The sequence below is a fragment of the Lactuca serriola genome, chromosome 2, assembly GCF_051521515.1.
Source record: "Lactuca serriola cultivar US96UC23 chromosome 2, Lser_US96UC23_V15, whole genome shotgun sequence".
In the NCBI taxonomy this organism is placed as follows: domain Eukaryota; kingdom Viridiplantae; phylum Streptophyta; class Magnoliopsida; order Asterales; family Asteraceae; genus Lactuca; species Lactuca serriola.
This window is the reverse complement of record NC_136409.1, coordinates 45,196,305-45,219,985: the sequence shown is the minus strand read 5'-3', so window position 1 is coordinate 45,219,985 and position 23,681 is coordinate 45,196,305.

The window sequence follows — 23,681 nt, the reverse complement described above, 5'->3', positions numbered from 1 at the left end:
TTTATCTCGAGTGATCGTGAGACGGTAATATCATATAAATCTTCAAACCTAGAGATATGAGTTGTTACTTATGAGTTGGTTGTGCATTGATTGCACGTAAACGCATCAGTAACTTGATGTTATAAAACGTGCCTTTGTGTACAATTCAACAAGTAGTAGAACAAGAATATGAGTCGAAGTTTATCTGTTCCTTCTAGAAATAGAAGCGATATCTGGGCCCCTCGATGATTTTGTTGTGACCTATGTACCGGCCGGTTAGAACTAAATTGATGTGTTCGATTAAGTTCTTTGTCAAACAAATCGAAAATCGGGAAACAAACTGTTGGACAATAAGTACGACGTTGTTCCATGTATTTCTCCGGCTGATATCATGAGAACAGAGGATTATATGATCACTTATCTAAAATGGCGCTTCACAGTTCAACAGAGTTTTCGAGAGCTACGATTGCTGGTTGGTTCCTGAAGTAACATACGCAAATATAGTTATTAGACTTATCCATGTGGAAGTCTGTTGGATAAGGTGTCTAAGTCCATAACTTATTTGGTACATACTTGACCCGACCCGGCATGGTCCATTTGGGTTGCATCTCATCCAAACTATTTATGGATAATTTTATGAGAGTTATACACATCTGTTTATTAATATATTATAAGTTATAATATATTAATATGAAGTTATGTTATTTAATTAGTATTAGTCTTAAATTAATTATGAATTAATTTAGAGATTAAAAGGAAGACTAATTAGATTATGGGCTATTGGTTTTATATAGTGTGGGCTAACACTCATTTGTTAATGGGCTAGGCTTATATGGAAGTCCATGGATGATCCATGGAGCTTTTAACCCATGGATCCTTGGAAAGGAAAAGACATGGGTTATTAGGGTTTCACCCTAACCATGTACACTATATAAACATGCTTATGTTACATGGAATGGCCCCTAAGGGTAACTAGTGGCACTAGTTGTGTGAGACTAAGGTGTGGCCGATTTCTATGTGTGTATACACTCTCTCAAGGTTTTCCAAGTGTTTGTGGTGATTTGTGATTCCATTTGAGGCATTCACAATATCGGTGCTTGGCCCTCAAACTCCTTAAGAATCAAACTCATCAAAAAGGTATGTAATCTCATCTAATTCTTTTATGTTTAAAAGTACCCCATGCCATGTTAGATAGGTTATGAACCTTGGTGTTGGGTAGCGTTTTGTTATGTATTGCGTCTATTGGGCTCGCTTATTAGTCCAAGTTTTGTATCTCCGGTTTGGGCCTGTCCAACCGAGAGCTTGATAGGGTTTAGTATAAATATATATGCTTGCATGCATATTAAAAAAAACGATAGATAACGATTATAACGATAGATCAGAGTATTATTTCTTTATCATTCCTGTTACCCTAAATCCTCTACAGTGGAAGTTCTTTATCGAGCTCTGTTGAGGATTGTTGATTTAATCATTCGACACACTTTGATCCATACTTCTGTTATTTGCAGTTTTTGCATTCATTATTTTACCTGTTATAAAGATCCAAACGATCTTCAAGTTATATTTATATCTTATCAATTGGTATCAGAGCAGGAGACTGTGTAATTTATACACTTCTTTTCTGTGAAAAAGGTTGCGATTAGGGTTATTCCGCATTTACTGATATTTATTGAGTCGTCATCCCATAATTGACGTAACTCGGTATTTATTTGTTTTGCCCTAATTTAATTCATTACAAGTTTGATCTTTTAAACAGGTTATTCGATCTAGCATGGACGAGTCACAATTAAATCCAATTAATATCTCGAACAACATCGGATCAACGACGAAGATTCCCATCCTTTACACCCAGGATTATGAAGTCTGGGCTCATCACTTTGAAGACTATGTTATAGGATCTGAGGACAATGGATACCTCATCTGGGAAGCAATAGTATCTGGACCATTCGCTCATTCAGCAACTTCAAGAATTATTAAGACTCAGAAGGAGTATAATGATCTTTTGAAGGACGTTAAAGATATTGCTCAAGACGAAAAAGATAAATTTCAGTGCAATATTAAAGCATTAAGATTAATCAGATTCGCTCTTCAATCTGAGACTTTCAGGCTGGTGAGTTCATGCATAACTGCCAAAGAAATATGGGATAGGCTGCGAGAGTTGTATTCTACGGACGAGGATCTTGAGCATTCCATTCAAACCTTGCTGCTGTCCGAATTTGGTGAATTCAAGAAGAGCCCTGAAGAAACCGTGACTCAGACGTTCGATCGCTTCAATCATCTTCTTAGTAAGATGATTAAACATGATATTAAAAGGAAGCTGATTGAACAGAAGGCCACGTTTTTAAACGGCCTTGGATCTGAGTGGAGAGCTGTTGTGTCCACAGTTAAAGCGCATGAGCAATTCAAATCCTATTCCCCTGGCGAAACTGGTAGGCATTCTGAAGTCTCAAGAAAAGATCGTGTTACAGGAGAAAAATGTGGTTTCAAGCTTGGGTTCATTAGCCCTTCTGTCCAAAAGCAAAGCTGTGACGGAAGATGAAGACCTCAACCTAGAGGATTATGACCTTTCCTCTGAAGACTATGCAATGAGGGTATCAAACCCAAAAAGGTTCATCAAGAAAAGATTCCCCACCAACAAGAACAGAAATTGGCAGGGAAGTTATAGTTCAGAAAAGGTCAGGGAAGAACCGAAGGTAGAATAACCAAAGAAGGAACCGAAAGCTGAAGGTGATTCGGGAGTAAGCTGCTATTATTGTGGTGGAAAGAACCACTATGCAAAAGATTGTGTCCTCAAGAAAATGGCAGAAAAGGATGATGAAAAAGATGAAGAAGCTTTGTTGATGAAATAGCTGGATGAGATCAGGAAGAAGAAATCTACTGCTAACCCTTCTATGAATGCTTTAATTGTGCAGGGTTCGATAGCTGATGATGAGTTCGGTGGCGTGGAGGTCTGGTCAACCGACTCTGAAGATGATGACGTAAGGAAGCCTTCTCATGGAAAAGCTTATGTGGCGAAAGAAGAGAGTAGTGGTGGAAAATGCTTGATGGTGTCCGATGTATCTCAGATGAGGGGATACAACACAGATGGTGGGATTGAAGACGCAAAGGAGCGAGAGGACTTGTGCTTCACAGCAAAACCGCTCAGCGTACATTTCGAAGAACTTGATGAATTAATCAAAAAGGTACAATCCGTTTGTATTGCATTCAAAGTCCCACAAAGCTCATATGAAAAAGAATTAAAAAATGTTAATTCAAGAATCTCTCATCTAGACAGCAGCTTAACTCAAACACGAGTCACCAATTCTAACCTAACTGACCAAATAAGCAGGGTATCTTCAAAGAGTGAGGAAAGAAGGATGTGGATCGAACTGAAGGAGTCGGAGTTAATCAAAACCAAAGATGAAAACATTTATTTGCAAAGAGACAATTTAAAGCTTTTAAAACAGAGAAATGTTTTTTGTTTGATTGCTAAACGTCTTTCTACTAATATCACTCAGCTTCATTTGGACTGTGAAATAGGACAAAAGATTCATCGTATGATTTTACCCTTCCTTGAGTTTAAGGAGGATGAAATTGATGCTGAATCGTATAATTGTGAAAGTGTTATTTCATCTGAAGAAGTTAATCCGACATATATGTATGGACTAGACAAAATCGAATCTTTCATAAAGTCCAAGGACCATAAGGACATGCTTAAAAACCTTTTGGATGAAAATGATAAACTGAAACTGAGGACCGAAACCATACAAAAATTTGACTCATTGAATTCCAACTTGAGCTCAGAAAATAAAATTGATGTTCAAAATGCATCTGAGCTTAATGAGGACGACAATATGAGTGAAATTTCTGTAGAGGACACAGTTGATTGTTCAGAATTTGTCAAGAGTGAACCCGTAAACCACAAGAATCTCATTTCAGAAAATTCAGTGGAGTTTGCTCGTTTGTCCCAACAAAAGTCCCCGATTCTTGCATAAAAGGCTGTAGTATACCAAAAGGTAAGAACCACTCCAAATCAGGTGTATAAGGTCACAAGCGTAACCGAACATCAGACTGCTAGACTCACAACCATTGTAAACGAAGACAATGCTGACGGCTGCGACGAGTTCTTCTGGTCAGCTCCTATCGACAACGCTGACGAAACAGTAGGTCTGTCAGAAAGAACTTCATGGAAAAGTAAAGGTAGATATGTGCCAGAACCTTTGAACAAGCCTGATAGCTTCGACGCGCCAAGTACTAGTGGTACAAAAGATGCTCCTCAAGAAAAAGGAATTCCTGCTAAAGGAGTCACTACATTAAGCGAAACATCATCAGTTCAGAGTGAACCAGCTGAAGGAAAGCAAAAACCAAAAGCGAATATCCATCGTCAGCCGAATCAAGTGAGAAATCAGAAACAACAAAGGAATAAGAGATACAAGAAGAATCTCTCTGAAAGAAAACAGTTTTGGCAGTCCCAAAATGCATATTTCTCATATCGTGACAGAAACTTGAAGTCAGAGAATAACACTGTAAGGTCACAAGAATGTCAAAACAACCGAAAGCAAAGGTTTGGTTCAGAGAACAACGTCAACCGAAAGCAGAGGTTCGGCTCCGAGAGCAAAAGAGACCAAAGATCTAGGTTCGGTCCCACTAATGATCAAAAACAAAAGGGTCACTTAGAATCTCAAGTCAAGAAATCATCTCAGTCTAACTTCTCTCGTTCTTCTTTTAATCCTTCTAATTCCTCTCAACCTCATTCTAAATCCAATTCTTTTAATGCTCAAAATCCAAAATCTTCAACAGATTTGAAAGGAAAATTGAAGGTTACCTCAGTCAAAACCGATCAAAAGCATTCCAATGTCACAGTGCCTGAACTAGAAACCAAACCGAAAGTAACAAATCCTAATAAAATTAAGGTTTTCACCATTAAAAGAAAGATGAAACAACTTTAATAAAAAGAACATATTTGGTTGACATCTCTCTTACTATTCCTGTTCCTATGAAAAGCTCACGTGGACCCAAGAAACTTTGGGTTCCTAAATCTGCTTAATTTTTGCAGGTTATCAGTGACGAGCAGTTTAACGAAGAATGGTACATTGACAGTGGCTGCTCGCGTCACATGACAGGAAGGATGGAGGAACTGAGGGAGTTTCGGTCTCTTTCAAACGGTGGAAATGTCAAGTTCGGGAACAACTCCTTTGGCACCATAAAAGGCTAGGGAATGATTACAAACGGTGATTTCACGATTAGGAAAGTTGCCTACGTGGAAGGAGTACAACATAACCTCATCAGTGTATCTCAGCTTGTTGGAGGTACCGGTCTCAAGGTTTCATTCGACGATGAAGGTTCTGAAATAATTGAGAAGAAGACGAAAAGAGTTATTCTCAAATCGGAGCGTAAAGGAGAAATGTTTCCCCTAAACCTCAAACCTATCAAAGGGAACCCAGCTATCTGCCTGTTATCCAAAGCACAATCTGACGAAAGCTGGTTGTGGCACCGAAGGCTCTCTCATCTCAACTTTAAGGATATCAACAAAATTTTCATTGGAGGTCATGTTCGAGGTTTTCCATTGCTCAAGTACGATAGAGAACATTTGTGTGCTACATGTGAAATGGGGAAGCAGAGTCGTCAAAGTCATCCATCTATAATAAACACCAAAGTTGTTGAACCACTAGAGTTACTTCATACTGATTTGTGTGGTCCATCATCTATCGAAAGTATCGGTGGTAGCAAGTACATTCTTGTTATTGTTGATGACTTTTAACGTTTTACATGGGTGTTCTTTTTAAAACACAAATCTTAAGCGACACTCAAACTGAAGACGTTTATCAAGCAGATTGAAGTACAGCTAAAGAAAGTCGTTCGTAACATCAGGAGCGATAATGGTCTAGAATTCAAAAATAAAGAATTCGAAGAATACTTAGCCGACAAAGGAACCAGTCATAACTTCTCAGCTCCCTACACTCCTCAATAAAACGGGATTGTCGAAAGACGAAACCGTTCGTTGTGCGAGGCGGCCCGAAGCATGCTAAGTTTCGCTTCCTTACCTTTATATTTTTAGGCTGATGCTATTTCTGCTGTTTGTTTTACACAGAACAGGTCATATCTCAATAAGCGCTTCACTCTCACTCCTTATGAAATCATCAACAACATGAAGCCAAATGTCAAGTTTTTCCATGTGTTTGGTTCACGGTGTTTCATCTTCAATTCTAAAGAACACCGCAACAAGTTTGATGTCAAAGCCGACAAAGGGATATTTCTGGGCTACTCTCTCACTTCTAAAGGGTACAGGGTATTAAACAAGCGCTCGAGGAAAATAGAAGAAACTTATTACGTGACTTTTGACGATCGCTATGTAAAAAAGCTAAAGGCCAACGAAGACACATATGGAGAAATCTTTCCTCAAACTGGCCAAGTCACAGCCTCAATTGCAAACCTCTTTGAGAAGTTCATTGAGTTATTTGATGAAACAGAGAAGGCCACTCTCTCAGAAGCCAGTGCAGCAGACAACAGGGTAGATCATTTGAAGCAACTGACGACCCTCCACAGCACGATACTTCAGTTGAGGGGGAGGGCATATCTTCGTCATCACAGACGAGCTCACATGTTGAGGGGGAGTACAACTCTCAAGCTGCTCCCGAATGCACTTCACCAACCGAAAGTGCCTCACCACCCGAAGGTGCATCAATGCCCGAAAGCTCAGCACCACAAGAAACCTCTGTAGCTCAAGAAACTCAAGACACACCAGAAAGCTTATCCATCGAGGGGGAGAATGTAGATATGTCTTACGACTATGAAAGTCAATCCAAACTAGAAGAGATGGTAAACGCTGAATTGGATCCAACCTTTGATCCAAACTACCCTCCTCTCGTCAAATAGACCAGAGATCATCCTGTCTCCCAGGTTGTTGGTAATGTGTCTGAAAAAGTTCTAACCCGATCTCAACTCAAGTCAAAACAGACTTCCTTGTTTTCAAAAGTAGAATTCTGTATGTTTAACTCCTTCATCTCAAAAGTTGAACCAAATACAATTAACACTGCTCTTGATCACTCCGATTGGGTTCAAGCTATGCAAGACGAACTGAATGAATTCGAAAGGAACGAAGTTTGGCGACTCATTCCAACTCCTCCAGATGCCTCAGTTGTTGGTCTCAAATGGGTCTTCAGGAACAAAATGGACAAGGAAGGGAACGTGATACGAAACAAAGCACGTCTAGTAGTGAAAGGATACTATCAGGAGGAAGGAATTGACTATGAAGAGACTTTTGCTCCTGTAGCTAGGCTGGAATCCGTTAGAATATTTCTCGCCTATGCTGCACACAAAAACTTTGAAGTCTACCAAATGGACGTCAAGTGTGCATTTCTCAATGGAGAACTTGAAGAAACAGTGTACGTGGAGCAACCTCCTGGATTCGTAAATGAAAGGTATCCTAATCATTGTTATATTTTGGACAAAGCCGTGTATGGACTGAAACAAGCTCCAAGAGCCTGGTATGAAACGCTGACAAAGTTTTTAAAGATGTCCAAATTCAAACAAGGTTCGGTTGACCCAACCTTCTTTCGTAAGAAGGAAGGTAACCACCTTATGATTGTTCAAATTTATGTCGATGATATCATCTTTGGCTCTACGAATCCCAGCTTAACTGCTGAATTCAGGAAGCTGATGGAGACTAAATTTGAAATGAGCTCAATGGGTCCAATTAACTTTTTCCTTGGTTTAAATATTAGACAGGGACCCGAAGGTATCTTTATTAATCAGGAATCTTACACGAAGACTCTCCTTGCAAAATTTGGCATGATGGGAGATTCAAAAGTCAAAGTTCCCATGGCGTTCGGCACCAAGCTCACTCCATCCTTGGATAAGCCAGCTGTAGATATTACGCTATATCGCCAAATGATCGGTTCATTGATGTATCTTACTGCTAGCAGGCCTGATATCATGTTCTCTGTTTGTTATTGTGCTAGATTTCAGGCGAATCCACGTGAACCTCATATGCTTGCAGTCAAGAACATTCTTCGTTATCTCAAGCGAACTACCTCTTTAGGTCTATGGTATCCATCCAACTCGGGCTTTTTTGTTCAGGCCTACTCAGATGCAGACCTTGGAGGTTGTGGACTAGACAGGAAAAGCACCACGAGAGGCTGCCAATTTTTAGACGGAAAGTTAGTTAGTCGGCAATCAAAGAAACAAACCTGTGTGTCTTTATCCACAGCTGAGGCGGAATACATTGCAGCTGCCTCCTGTACTTCTCAAGTGATTTGGATCCAGAGTCAACTCCGGGATTATGGACTCAATATGAAAAAGATCCCACTATATTGCAACTCAGAAAGTGCAATTAGGATCTGTCATAACCCAGTGCAACACTCGAAGACTAAGCATATAGCACTGAGGTATCACTTCATTAAAGATCATGTGGAAGATGGAAATGTTGAAATTCACTTTGTTAGAACCACTGATCAACTGGCTGATGTCTTCACCAAAGCCCTTCCTGAAGCGTCGTTCAACAAAATTCTACAAGGGCTAGGTATGATGGAATCAGAGTCAGTACCACAAACTACCTCTCAAACTCAAACGTAAGAAGCGAAATAGACCGAACGTTCGGGTTCGGTTGGATAATCTGCGTTTCGCTCATCAATTAAAGGTAGTTTTCTTGGTTGTAAATTTCATGTACAATTGTTCCAAAATTATTTATCTTATTGTCAAAAGTATTTCCTTTCTGAAAATCTAATTTCTTCGATAACCGAAATAGACCGAACGTTCGGGTTCGGTTTTCCAAAATTTTTCAAAACCGAAACCAACCGAACGCTCGGGTTCGGTTTTTCTAAATTTTTCTCAACCGAAATCAACCGAACGCTCGGGTTCGGTTCCAAAGTTTTTTTCTTTTTATTTTCTTTCTCAGTTTTTTTTTATTATTATTTATCATTTATTTTTTTTAAAAATATCAAAAATTCCAAAAATATTTTTCTTAATATATACTTTCAAAAACTCCAAAAATATTTTGTTCTTTCTTTCTTTTTGACGTTGAGTTTATTTGTGTGTTTGTTTATGGGGAAATTGTTGAATTAGTTTAATGTCCCTAGAAGCATGTTGTTGTATGTGTCCAAAGCCTCACTTGATTCTGAATAATAAGCCTTACTGACTTGGTATAAACAAACCTTGTCCTCCCAATTAGGCTTTCTTATTTATTCTAATCATGAGCTACCTAAATCTCTTCTCACAATGAGATAAGAGTTTTCTGCTTGGTCCAGTTTTTCACAGCAGAGGTACATTGTTTTCTTACACCATCTAAATTGCATTTCTCCATCACTTTCATTTCACAAAAGTAACCCTTGAGACTCTCAGAAATTACCACTGAGGTTTATGGTTACACAATTTCTGTGTTTATGATCTTAGTTTCGTGCCACTACGATCTAAGTGAAACCCAAAATTCAATACCTAATACGAATTGACGGTGAACAATTATATTGCTCTAGTTTTCACTAATGCATTGATGAACATATCTTCATGAAGTCTCAAAATTTTCTTTTGTGTGATTCCTATGAAATTGTTAAAAACCATAACATTTCTTCCCTTGGGATCCAGTTTTTAATTTTTGTTGAGATTTTATTTTTCCCAGCTAATTTAAAATTATTACCAACCTACTTGTTCAACAGACTACACCGGTCTCACAAGTACTTTGTTCACTTTCTATCTTATTTCAAGATTAGCACTGTTGAATCAAAGCAAAAGCCACCCTAAAAAGCTTAATTAAAAGAAGCCTTTCAACACTTCTTAATAAGTGTTTGATCGTCATTCAACGGGAAACCACACCAACACTTTAAGGTCTTTCTTGACACTGAAGGAAGAGATTCGTGCCCGGGATCATTTGTTTTGTGTCTTTAATGACATCACATTTTTCCACAAATTATTACTTTATTTCTTTTCTTTTACACCCTTAGCACGAAAATCTTTGATTTTCCAAAACTCTGGTTCTAATAATTACAGGCTATTTTATTGGATTGATGGTTAATTATAAGTTGTGGTCATTTTTAATCCACGTGGGAGTATTGTTCAAAAGATACCGTTACACCTTAAAGGGATAAGATGAAGAGTTGCTGACTCAGGCGGGAGTCCAATCGATTTGATTTCAAATGACGTCGCAGAGGCACGTGTGAATCTGAAACACTTCATATCTAAACGACGCTTGATGGGAGGCGTGGTCTTAGGGATCTGACATTCTCTCTCATGCGTGATCATCGGCAACCCCAACCGTCACGCATCAGTCAACTCCGAATAACCCTTCCATTCTCAATCGAAGATTTGGGAAGATCTTTCTCTCTCCTTAAACTCCAGTATAAAAGGCAACATCCTCTACCATTTACCTCTTTACTGCAAGTAAAATTCCTAGAGAGCACGAAATCTCTGAACTTTTACTGTTCATCATCTTCTCCACTTACTTCAAACAATGGCTGATTCTTCTTCTGTTCACGCCACTTCCCACATTCTGCCTATTCGTCCACAACAAAGCCTGATAAACGATTTATCTCCTCACGTTTACGACACCTTCATGTTCCCAATAATCGAGTGTTTAAGGTTTTCGCCGATTGCTCCTGCACTTTCAAGGGTTGAATCCGTTCCAATGGAGTTCTTGTCGCAGATCTTTGCGACTGCTCACTATGATAAAGCGGTGGACAAAATTTTCTTTGACGTTTTTCAGCACAAAGCATCGATTTCCAAACAACGATTTTGCTCCCTGTTAGGGTTTGAAGCTGACTCAACGAGGGTTAATCCAGAAACGGTTCCATTGGGGCATTTGTTCAACATGTTATACAATATGGATTATACAGAGGTGCTTACTTCAGTCGCGAAATTCAAGAAATCGTGCCTGCCTCCACAGTGGAACGGGATGTTCACTGTGCTATTCAAAGGACTCTCTGAAAGAAGCTCCGGTTCTGATGGTGCTAGCCGGTTGTTCTTATCGATAATGTATGGTGTCTACAATGGCATCAACGTGGATTATGCGTCTGTTCTGTGGAAACAACTCATCCAGAGTCTCTCCTCTTCTTCACGACATTCAGAGGTGTCTTATGCTAGATTCTGGACTTTCGTTACGAAGTGGGTGATGGACAAGTACAACGTCCCCATTGTCGCCAGTGCTCCGATGTCTTCGATTGGTACCTTTCATACCACGAAGATCGTCTCAGATGCTTCCAAATTTCCCTTCATTGGTTCCATTCCAGAATCTATGTATGCTGACGTTCCAGTTGACAGCCGGATTATCAGAACCTACAAAGAATTCAAGCGTTCTGGTCCGAGGGATCTCACACCGGAGATGTTGAAGTCGATTCACGAAGCCGACAAGCCTGCTCCAAGAGGCAAGAAGGCTGAAAAAGGGAAACAGGTGGCGAAAGGGGCTAAAGGCCCTTCTCCTAAGAAGAGGAAACCCACAAAAGCTGCTCAGTGTCCGCAGCAAAAGAGGCGAAAAACTCAACCCAGGAGAAAGCTGGTTATCGCTTCTTCATCTAGTGAGTCAGAGGGTGAGAGTTCGGATTCTGACGACTCTCCAAGAGGCAACACACCACCCAGATCTCCTACCCCTGAGATTCAAATCCCTCCTTCTCCAATTCCCTCTCCTCCTAAAACTATTCCTACTTCCATTCCCACCATAAACCCCTTTACCCACATTCCAAACACTTCAATCCCAATGCCACCTCCAATATTCACCGAAGCAACCACAACATCCACTGCAGATGTTAGAGCCAACGTATCTGATACGGGGGTTCATACTGATGCAACCGAACCTCCACCAGCACCCGAAACCATAAACACAACCGAAACCCAAAAAGAACCCGAACCTACCCCTACACCTACACCCGAAACAACCCAACCTAAACCTACCCACACCACTATACCACCAGCTTCACCACCACCACCATCTCCTGGTCACGCCTCTGATGGAGGCGACACTTTCCTTGGCAGGGAAAACATGACGTTTGATTCAGTCTACTACAGTCCATTTCAAGTTCAGAGCGATGATGATGATGACGCTCCGGTCACAAAGAAACATCTTAAGAAGCTCCATGACAAGGTCGACTTGCTCATTGCCTCTTCTTCCACGTCTCAATCATCACTCTCTGAAGCTGCTATTCAGAAGATTGTTGATGCTTTCTCAAGGGCTCAGCAAGATTCTATCGCTTCTGCAACCTCCGCCATCGATGCCTCAACGAAAGCCTGTCAGGCTGCGACCGAAAAAGTCGATAAACTATTTTCTGATGCCTCTGCCCTGTTAAAGTCTTTACAGGAGAGTGCTAATGCCACCAAGACTACGTTGGAACCAATTGTTCAACAGTTGGCCACGTCTGTCTCTACTGAGTTGAAGTCCTTTGCTTCACTTCGTCAATCGCTCACAGACGACAACTCAGCCTTCCATGCTACTATTGACGAGCGTCTCTCAAAGCTCCAAGAAGATTTGGCTGCTAAGAACTCGTTGATGAATGTTTTAGCAAAGAAGACCACTGCCCTGAAGGTCAAGAGTGCTCAACTATCCCATTCTCAACAGCAGATTGACTCTTTTCGGTCCGAACGGGAGGTCATGAAGACGTGTGTTTCGGATGTACACTCAGCCATCTCCAACATCCTAGAAGCACATGATCCTATCCTAAACCATTATGTGAGGCGTACCCTTGAAGAGAAGCTCGCTCCTGCCCTAGACCTGTTAAGCAAAATTGAAGGGCTACCTGATTTCGTGTCCATGCCGAAGCAAGGGGGAGAAAAGGAGTCTGTACCTCAACCACATCATTCCTCAAAGGCAACTCACACAACCGAACCTCCTCCTGTAGGCCAAGCCTCCGGTTCGGGTGTGAAAGATAAAGGCAAGAAGATTGCTGAGGAAGAAGAGGAAGATAACGAAGAAACCATTGCCGACTTGTTGAAACGTAAAAGTGGACGCAATGAGGCTGATGATAGTGCTCGTGTGTCAAAAGAAGCTGAAGAAGCTGAACGCAAAGAGAAGGAAGCCCACGACCTTCTCGAGAGTAGGACAACTCTTTTTCCTGCTTGGACTCTCGAGAGGATGATAAAGGAAGCAATCGATACTCCGAGCATCTTGTGGCTGGAACCAGTTATTTCTTTTGACTATTCAAATACTGTCGACTCCCAGTTCAACATGCCACTGACCCGAAAGGCGTTCATCTTTCACACCTTCGCCAACGTTACAGAGTTCTCTCATCCTCATCCCAAGGTTGATCGGGACTTGATTGATTTATACCTGAAGGCCACTCAACCTCAAAATCAAACTTGGAGGGCTCAGAAGATCATCAACGTTCGGGTCTTGAAACCGTACACTGAAGGGATGTTCATTAACGTTCGGTTCAAGGTGCTTAGGGGATCTGCCAAAACCGAACATGCCATTTCTTTAGCAGATCTTCCGAACCTCAATCCCCATGATTGGATCATCCTGCACAACATCCTTCTGACCAATGAAGCTGAATATGGTCCGATCATTGACCATCTTAAGAGGATGCTGGTGTGCTACATCATGGAAGTTGCACTGATGGATCAGGAGATAGCAAGCGTCTTCAAGAAGAAACCAACAATATCTCCTGTTGGCTCGGCCAGTGATCTGAACCAAATGCAGATGGGAAAAATTGACTCGAGGCGAAACTCAGTCATGTTCACTAGGAATGAAGGACAGAAATGTCTTTTTGCCTTAGCTGATAAACATGTGTACACCACTGCTTGCCTAGAGCATGTGTTGGGGATCATCCACAGATGTAAACAAAACACAGCGGATGATATCAAGTACTTCGACGACATGATACACTGGTACATTCGGTTCAGACAGACGATCCTTGCGCTTATCTCGCGTCTGTTTGATACTGTCAAGAAGAAGGTTCCCGCTGCTGGCCCAAGTAAGAAGAAGAAGTAATCTCGCTCCATTTTGACGCAAAGGGGGAGATTGTTGGGTAGCGTTTTGTTATGTATTGTGTCTATTGGGCTCGCTTATTAGTCCAAGTTTTGTATCTCCGGTTTGGGCCTGTCCAACCGAGAGCTTGATAGGGTTTAGTATAAATATATATGCTTGCATGCATATTAAAAAAAAAACGATAGAAAACGATTATAACGATAGATCAGAGTATTATTTCTTTATCGTTCCTGTAACCCTAAATCCTCTACAGTGGAAGTTCTTTATCGAGCTCTGCTGAGGATTGTTGATTTAATCATTCGACACACTTTGATCCATACTTGTGTTATTTGCAGTTTTCGCATTCAATATTTTACCTGTTATAAAGATCCAAACGATCTTCAAGTTAGATTTATATCTTATCACTTGGAAAATTATTATTTTGCATGTATTTAGACAAACATAGATCCAAGGTTTATTAGGGTTTCATGCACACTTAGGAAGTGTTAGATTGCTCAAAACCCAACAAAAACTACATTTTACCACATAACTCTGACCAGTCTTGGTAGAAGACTGCTTTTTAATTATAAAATATAGGATTTTCTGGAAAGGACTCTATTTCATTGTATACTTGAAAACTACCGCTTATATAAATATATTTGATTAAAATGTCACTAAATGCTTATAAACTCACCAGCATTTGTAAAAAAGTTGATACTCGCTTTTCAAATAACTTGTATTCTCAAGTCAGCATTAGACAAGTACAATCCAGGAGCTTCTGTTGAAGACTATTTTGTGCCAAGCTGCACCTATATATTTACTTGTATTACTTTGATGTATGGTAACATAAATCATGTAAAACTATTACTATTAATGCAATGTTTTGTTGTACTTTGATTACTATAATGCATGTGTTGTGATACTTGACATGACGTCATCCACCCTAGAACGTTTCCGCCGTTCCGGTTTTGGGGTGTAACAAATTCCAATTCCATTCTGATCTTATGTAATGATGAACCTTTCTCTGGAATTAGTGGTTTCTGCAACATATATGTTCCAGCAAGCACCAACATGTTGTTGGACCTCATTTCTTGTCTGTGTACTTCCTTAAGAGGATTGAAACCAAAAACATCAGCCCATGTATGCATGTGTTCAGCAATGGAAAGAATGATTAATTTCTCAATATGAAAGGATGAGAGTACCTGAAAAGAAAAAGGTATACAAGTAATTTACATGCACCAAAACCAAACAAAAGGTTCTACTTTTTCGTACCGATTCAATAGCAGATAACAACCTACGTGTTGGGTTTATTATGTTAAGTCATGGGCTCGGTCCTTAGCCAAGTTTTGGTATCCGATTTGGGCCAAGCCAACTGTGATTATTTTACTCTAGGGTTTAGTATTTAAGGTGCATGCATGCAACCTTTGTTGGTAACGTTTTCATTGTTTTTCTCATTAAGTTTTGTAAACCCTAGCTGGCCTCTATAGTGGAAGTTCTTCATCGAGCTCTACTGAGGCGTGACTATATTTGAATCATAAGCATTACGTTGATTCCATTATGTGTTCACAATCATATTGTGTTTGAATTGTTTGTTCATCAACTTTTAGATGTGAAAGATCTACACGATCTGAGATTTATTCTCATCAATTGGTATCAGAGTAGGAGACTGTGTAATTCATACACATCTCTTCTGTCGAAGAAGTTATTCGGGTTTTGATTCCGCATTGATTGATATTAATTGAACCGTCATTCCATATTAACGTATCTGATTAATTGTCGATCTTACTCTAATCGATAAAATTACAAGTCTGATCTTAACAGGTTATCGATTGAACTTCATCACAATGTCAATGGATGATTCACAAACCAATCCCATTAACATCTCTAATAGTAACAGATCAACGACAAGGATTCTAATCCTATACACTTAGTATTATGAGGTTTGGACGCACCGCTTCGAAGATTATGTGATTGGCTCAGAAGATAATGGATACTTGATCTGGGAAGCTATCACACTTGGCCTGTTTGCTCACTCAAGCACATTAAAGATTGTCAAAACTCAAAAAGAGTACAATCAGCTTGTGAATGATGTGAAAGACATTCCTCAAGACAAGAAGGAGAAGTTTCAATGCAACATCAAGGCCTTAAGAATGATTAGGTTTGCTTTGCAGTCAGATAAGTTCTGTTTGGTGAGTTCTTGCGCTACAACTAAAGAGATATGGGACAGGCTGAAAGAATTGTATTGCAATGATGAAGATCTAGAACATTCGATACAAACTTTGTTGCTTTCTGAATTTGGTGATTTCAAACAGAAGCCCATAGATAAACTTGTTCAGGCTTTTGATCACTTTAATCATCTTTTAAGTAAGATGATAAATCATGGGATCGAAAGGAAGTTATTGAATAGAAGGTCAAATTCATGAACTGTCTAAGACCTGAATGGATGGCAGTCGTGTCGACTGTTAAGGCACATGAACAGTTTAAATCGTATTCTCTAGCGAAACTGGTGGGAATTCTAAAGTCCCATGAAAGTGCATTGTCTAAGGAAACGAACGTGGTTTCCAGTTTGGGTCCGTTAGCCCTTATTTCTTAAGGGAAAAGTTCTGTTGAAGAAGAAGAAGAATTAGGTCTTGCTGAATATGATCTAACCGGTGAAGAGTATGCCCTGATGGTGTCCAACCCTAGAAAATTCATCAAAAGAAAGTTCCCAGCCAACAACAACCGAAACTGGTAGGGAAGTTACAGTTCTGAAAAGGTGAAGGAGGAACCGAAGATAGGTTCGAAGTCAGAAGAATCCAAGAAAGAGGCAAAAATTGGTGGAGACTCAGGATTTGATTGCCATTATTGTGGAGGCAAGAATCACTTCGCCAAAGATTGTATGCTGAAGAAAAAAGCAGAAAAGATAGATGAGGATGATGAGGAAGCGAGCCTCCTGAGACGATTAGAGGAGATCAAGAAAAGAAATGCAGCTGCTAACAATAAAACCATGAATGCTTTGACCGTACATGATACATGTAACAGTGATGAATTCGGTGGAGTGCAAGTGTGGTCCACGGATTCAGAGGACGAAGAAGTAAGAAAACCCACTCATGGCAAGGCGATGCTGGTGATAGAAGAACCTGCAATATGAAGGTGTTTGATGGTAACCGAAGGAGTATCGCAGATAAGAGGGTGTATAATTGTTGGTGGTCTAGAAGATGACAAGGAGCGAGAGGTGTAACAACTCAAATTTTTCAAACAAATTTTTCATTTTAACAACATAATTGTTTCCATTTTAAACAAGGCATAAATAGTTTAATTATTCTGTCAAATACAATTATTCAAAATCCCAAGATCATAAAGACAATCTTCAGTGTGTATCGATCATGCCGGCGCCTTCCCACGGTCCTCGCTAGTACCTGAAATACATGCACAACAACTGTAAGCATAAATGCTTAGTGAGTTCCCCATTATACACTTACGCACATACGCCTTTCCAGGCCCTGACCTTCCGGTCCTCATTATCACGCATTCTGGCTCATAACATATTCGCCTTCCGGCCCATAACATATTGCCTTCCGGACCACATAACATACATAGCACATATAACATATAACTTACCACACATAGCATACATGTCACATAACATATCCGACCTTCCGGTCACACAGTCAAACCCTTCCGGGTACAGTATAGTGAGAAGACTCACCTCGTAAATGCTGAAAGCTAGCAACTCCTGAAATCACTCGTGCACAATCCGACGAGCTACAACCTTCCTATAACATCACATATCTCATTAACACTTATATCTTCTAAGGGTGACTATCCCTAAGAAGTCAGACTTAGGTCAACTCTGGTCAACGGTCAACGGTCAGTTCGACCGGACTCGGCGAGTACCATGGCGACTCGGCGAGTCTAGACGTCCTCCAACTTTCTGAGATTCCTTATCTACTCGTCGAGTACCCTCCTCGACCCGACGAGTTACCCTTGAAAGAATCGCGGGGCCACCCCGACTCCACTCGCCGAGTCTGAAGAACAACTCGGCGAGTCCCAGTAAATCTTCAAGCTACTCGCCGAGTCTGAAGAACAACTCGGCGAGTCCATGCCATGCAGACGAGCAACTGCTTCCTGAATTACGTATGGTCCCGAGATATACAACCATGGGACTTTCTGGACTTCTAAACATCTCATTACTGGGGTATAAACGTTTGGGTAATAACATAATAACCCATCTAATCACTAAATGGGTTTCATAAACCCTAACTTCATAAACACATCAAATAACAGAAGGGAATCCGAAATATTACCTGGAATATGTCCTCTCTGTGTCTCCAAACCGCAGAACTCGAATCCTTTGCTGTTCCTTTAGCCAAAACCTTTCTCCTCCTTGCCCCACAACCTCTTCAAGCCCTAATATCCTCCAATCTTGCTCTAGATGCCCACAACCGTTTAGGGTTCCTCTCAATCGACTAAAAACGGACAATGACGGCATATAAGAGCATTATATACGATCCAAAACCGAACGTTTAGGGTTTCTGCTGAACAGCGTCGACTCGCCGAGTCCATATCTGGACTCGTCGAGTCCAGTCGCGGACCCGCGACTAGGTCTGCGATCCTACTCGGCGAGTCTAGGCTCCAACTCGCCGAGTCCCCTCTCAACTCACCCCAAAAACATAATTAAACAATACCTGAGATTTCGGGCTGTTACAACTCTCCCCCACTTGGATTAGACTTCGCCCTCGAAGTCTCATTCTGCAAATAGTTCCGGATGCTGCTCCCGCATCTCACGTTCCGGCTCCCAAGTCATTTCCGATCCCTTACGGTGTTGCCATTGAACCAACACCAGGGGTACTTCCTTGTTCCTCAGAACCTTGATCTTCCGATCCCTGATCGCTACTGGTCTCTCCGCGTAATTCAGGCTCGCATCCACCTGAATATCCTCCAATGGAACCACTACCGACTCATCGGCTATGCACTTCCTCAACTGCGACACATGAAAAGTGTCATGGATCTGACCCAACTCCGCTGGTAACTCCAACCGATAGGCTACCCGACCTATCCTTGCAATCACACGAAATGGCCCAATATACCGGGGCCCCAACTTGCCTCTCTTCCTGAACCGAATCACTCCTTTCCAAGGAGAGACCTTCAGGAGAACGAAGTCGCCGACCTGAAATTCAAGCTCGGATCGGCGCCTGTCTGCATAACTCTTCTGTCGGCTCTGGGCAGTCAATAACCTTTGTCTCACTCGCTGAATCTGCTCTGTCGTCTGGAGCACGATCTCCGTGCTGCCCATCACTCTCTGTCCCACCTCTCCCCAGCAAATGGGGGTCCGACACCTCCTACCATACAACAGCTCGAAAGGTGGCATACCAATGCTCGAATGATGGCTGTTGTTGTAGGAGAACTCTGCCAATGGTAAATACGCATCCCAACTACCCCCGAAGTCTAACACACACGCTCGGAGCATGTCCTCCAGCGTCTGAATCGTCCGCTCGCTCTGACCGTCTGTCTGGGGATGGTATGCGGTACTAAAATGCAATTTAGTACCCAGCTCCTCATGGAATTTCTTCCAGAACCTGGAAGTGAAGCGCACGTCGCGGTCTGACACAATCGAGATCGGCACCCCGTGCCGAGATACCACCTCTTTCACGTATATCTCCGCCAACTTTTCCGCTGAAGAACTCTCACTGATGGCAAGGAAGTGCGCACTCTTCGTCAACCTATCCACAATCACCCAAATTGCGTCAACTCCCCTAGCAGTCCTTGGCAATTTGGTGATAAAATCCATAGTGATCTGTTCCCACTTCCACTCGGGGATCTCCAATGGCTGCAACTTGCCATGAGGTCTCTGGTGTTCGGCCTTAACCCTACGGCAGGTCAAGCACCTCTCAACGAACCATGCTACGTCCCTCTTCATACAGGGCCACCAATATTCCTTCCTTAAATCCAAATACATCTTTGTAGCACCGGGATGGATCGAGAATTTCGATTTATGAGCCTCTTCCATCAACGTAATACGCGTACCGCCCACGAACGGTACCCAAATCCGACCCTGAAATGTCATAAGGCCTCGACTATCCTTGACAAACTCTGAGATTTGCCCCACAACCCGCTCTTTCCTCCGCATTTCTGGTCGCACAGCCTCTGCCTGGGCTCCACGAATAACGTCCAATACTGGAGTCATCACGGTCAGTCTCAAGCATACATCTCGCAATGGAGTGCTCTCCGCCCTGCGGCTCAATGCATCGACTACCACATTAGCCTTGCCTGGGTGGTACAGGATCTCACAATCATAATCCTTGACCACATCCAACCACCTCCTCTGACGCATATTTAGGTTGGGTTGATCCATCAAATACTTCAGACTCTTATGGTCCGTGTATATCGTACATCGAACCCCATACAAGTAGTGACGCCAAATTTTGAGAGCGAACACTACTGCCCCCAACTCTAAATCATGTGTGGGATATCTCGTCTCATGAGGCTTCAGCTGCCTCGACGCATAAGCTATCACATGACCCCTCTGCATCAACACTGCACCCAATCCCGAAATCGATGCGTCGCAATATACCACGAAATCCTCCATCCCTTCTGGGAGAGCTAATACCGGGGCTTCGCACAATCTCTGGCGAAGTGTCTCAAAGGAGGTCTGCTGCTCGGGTCCCCATGAGAATGTAACACCCTTCCGGGTCAATCTGGTGAGTGGCACTGCGATCTTGGAAAAATCATTGATAAATCTCCGATAATACCCTGCCAACCCAAGGAAACTCCTGATCTCAGAGGGTGACTTCGGCACCTCCCAACTCATCACCGCCTCAACCTTGGCCGGATCGACTAATATCCCTTTCTGATTAACCACATGTCCTAGAAACTGGACCTCCCGCAACCAGAAGTCACATTTGGAGAACTTTGCATAAAGCTTCTCCGACCTCAATACCTCAAGGACCTCCCTCAAATGCTCCTCATGCTGCTCTCTAGATCTCGAATACACCAGAATGTCGTCGATAAATACAATCACTGACCGATCCAACATCGGCCTGCATACCCTGTTCATGAGATCCATGAACACAGCCGGGGCATTGGTGAGTCCAAAAGGCATCACCACAAACTCATAATGCCCATATCGCGTCCTAAACGCTGTCTTCTGGACGTCCTCTTCCCGTACCCTCACCTGATGGTATCCTGATCTCAGATCGATCTTGGAAAACCAAGATGCTCCCTGCAACTGATCGAATAAATCATCGATCCTCGGCAACGGGTAACGGTTCTTGACCGTTAGCTTGTTCAACTCCCGGTAATCAATGCACATCCGGTGTGAACCATCCTTCTTCTTGACGAACAGAATAGGTGCTCCCCATGGCGAGCTGCTCGGCCGAATGAATCCCTTTCCCAGCAACTCCTGGAGTTGCGAGGACAACTCTTGCATCTCTGGAGGTGCAAGACGATAGGGCACTCTAGCAATAGGCGCGGCCCCCAGAACCAGATCGATACCAAACTCTACTTGCCTCACAGGAGGTACTCCCAGCAGTTCTTCAGGAAAAACATCTGAAAATTCACGCACCACAGGGACCTCCTTAACTGACTTCGGTCTCTCGGAAACCTCCCGCGTATCCCTCACATACGCCACAAAACCCTTACAGCCCTGCTGTAGACACTGCCTCGCCCTAGCGGCCGAACAAAAAGCTGATCCTGAACGGGTACCCTCACCGTACACCGAAAGAACTCCCCCACCATGGTCTCGTATGGTCACCAACTGGCGCTCGCAGTCGATGACAGCGCCGAATCGGCTCAACCAGTCCATGCCCACGATAACACAGACATCCCCCATCGCAATAGGAATCAGGTCAATCGAGAATTCAACCCCAAAAATCTCTAGTACACATCCTCGAAGAACCTCCGTAGCACGAATCACTTTCTCGTCAGCTATAGAAACTCTCAAAGGTCGACTCAACGACTCACGACTAACGCTGATCTGCTGACTAAAGGCTAAGGACACAAAGGACCTTCTCGCACCCGAGTCAAATAACACTAAGGCAGGCACAGAGTTCACAAGGAAAGTACCTACGCGCATAATAACATAAGCATAACATATCGACATTAGAATAATTACATGAATTACAACATACCTGCCACAACATCGGGCGCAGCGCGGACCTCCTCCGCAGTCAGCTGAAAGGCTCTCCGACGAGCCCTCGGGGCCTCGACCTTCACCGGTCGAGTCTCAGTAGTCCTGGCAACAGGTGCAGTTCCCTGACGAAGCTGCGGACACTCGGCCTTCCGATGGCCGGTCTGGTTGCAATGGAAGCAAACCATAAACCCCTTGGGGCACTCCCTAGCAATGTGCCCCTCCTTGCCGCACTTGTAGCAGGCACCGGCTCGACACGCCCCATCGTGACCCTTGCCGCACTTTACGCAAGTGCGGTTCTTCGAACCTCCCGTCCTCGAATCGGCGGACTTGATCCGCTTGGCTGCCGGCTGAGACTGAGCCGGCCGCTGGTCTGTCTGCTGAGACTCGGCCTCCTCCCTGGCCTGAGTCTCTAACTCGATTTCACGCTTCCTGGCATTCGCCTGAAGCTCAGTAAAAGTATGGTAAGTGGAGTTTGACACAAACTCCCGGATCTCCCTCCTCAGAACACCCAAGTACCGGCTCATCCGAGCCTGCTCTGTGGCCACCAGCTCGGGGCAAAACATCGCCCTCTCATGGAACTTCCGCGTGATTGCCGCCACCGAATCAGTACCCTGCTTGAGGGTTAAGAACTCCTGAACCAATCGTTCCCGCTCCACCGGGGGAACGTACTCATCCCTGAACATGGTAGCGAACCCCTCCCATGTCACTGCCGCAGTCTCTGCCAAAGTGAAGTTCGCCGTCACGAACTTCCACCAGTCCTTTGCTCCCAGACGGAGCTGGTTCAAAGCGAACCGTACCCTCAGGTGCTCCGGGCATGAACAAGTGTAGAAGCACCCCTCTATATCTGCGATCCACCTCATCACAGCAATCGGATCTTGCGTCCCATCGAACTCTGGTGGCTTCGTGTTGCTGAACTCTCGGAACAGCAATGAATCACCCCCCCTGTGGCCTAGCAGCGGCCACAGCTGCGGTAGCTGCAGCGGTTGCAGCCTCAGTCAATGCGGCGTACCGCTCGTCGAACGTCTCCATCAGGGTGGTCTTGATAGACCCAAACATCTCCGGGATCTCAGCCCGGATCGCCGCCGCCACCTCCTCGTGGATCATCTGACGAATATCCTCGTCACTCACACCGCTCGTACTTGCTCCGTGACGCGGTCTAACCATGATATCTCTGAAATACAACATAAAACTATCAGAGATTCTACCGAGTATAATCGTACTCGATACGCAACCCTACTCAGTCCCAGATATCCAGGGATTCTTACTTGGGCCTCCCACTGACCCGGTGTCCTCGGTAGTACGGGCCCAATACTACCGACCACACCGCATCAATGTTCATCCCAAATCCTCCTCCCCAAACTCCGGATAGTGAGTACTCTACTTCTGATACGCTCTATCTACCCGCATACTAGCAAAGCATCTCGTATAGGCAACTTCCCTAGACTAAGGCATCACAAATCAGACCACTCTAGTCCTATCATGAATACCTAGTCGTCTAGCATGCATAACAATTTATATCATATAATATTGTAAGGTATTTTGGGGATCTTTACCGTTCGGGCGCTGACTGATCGTACACACTGCTTCTTTCTTGCTTACCACAAAACCATTTACAAAAGTTTATGCCTTAATTTGAAAAGCTTCCTCAAATCCTCGGTTTGAGTTCAGTTACCCCCCTAAGGTGCACCCGAATCCCTCAAACCAAGGCTCTGATACCAATTGTAACAACTCAAA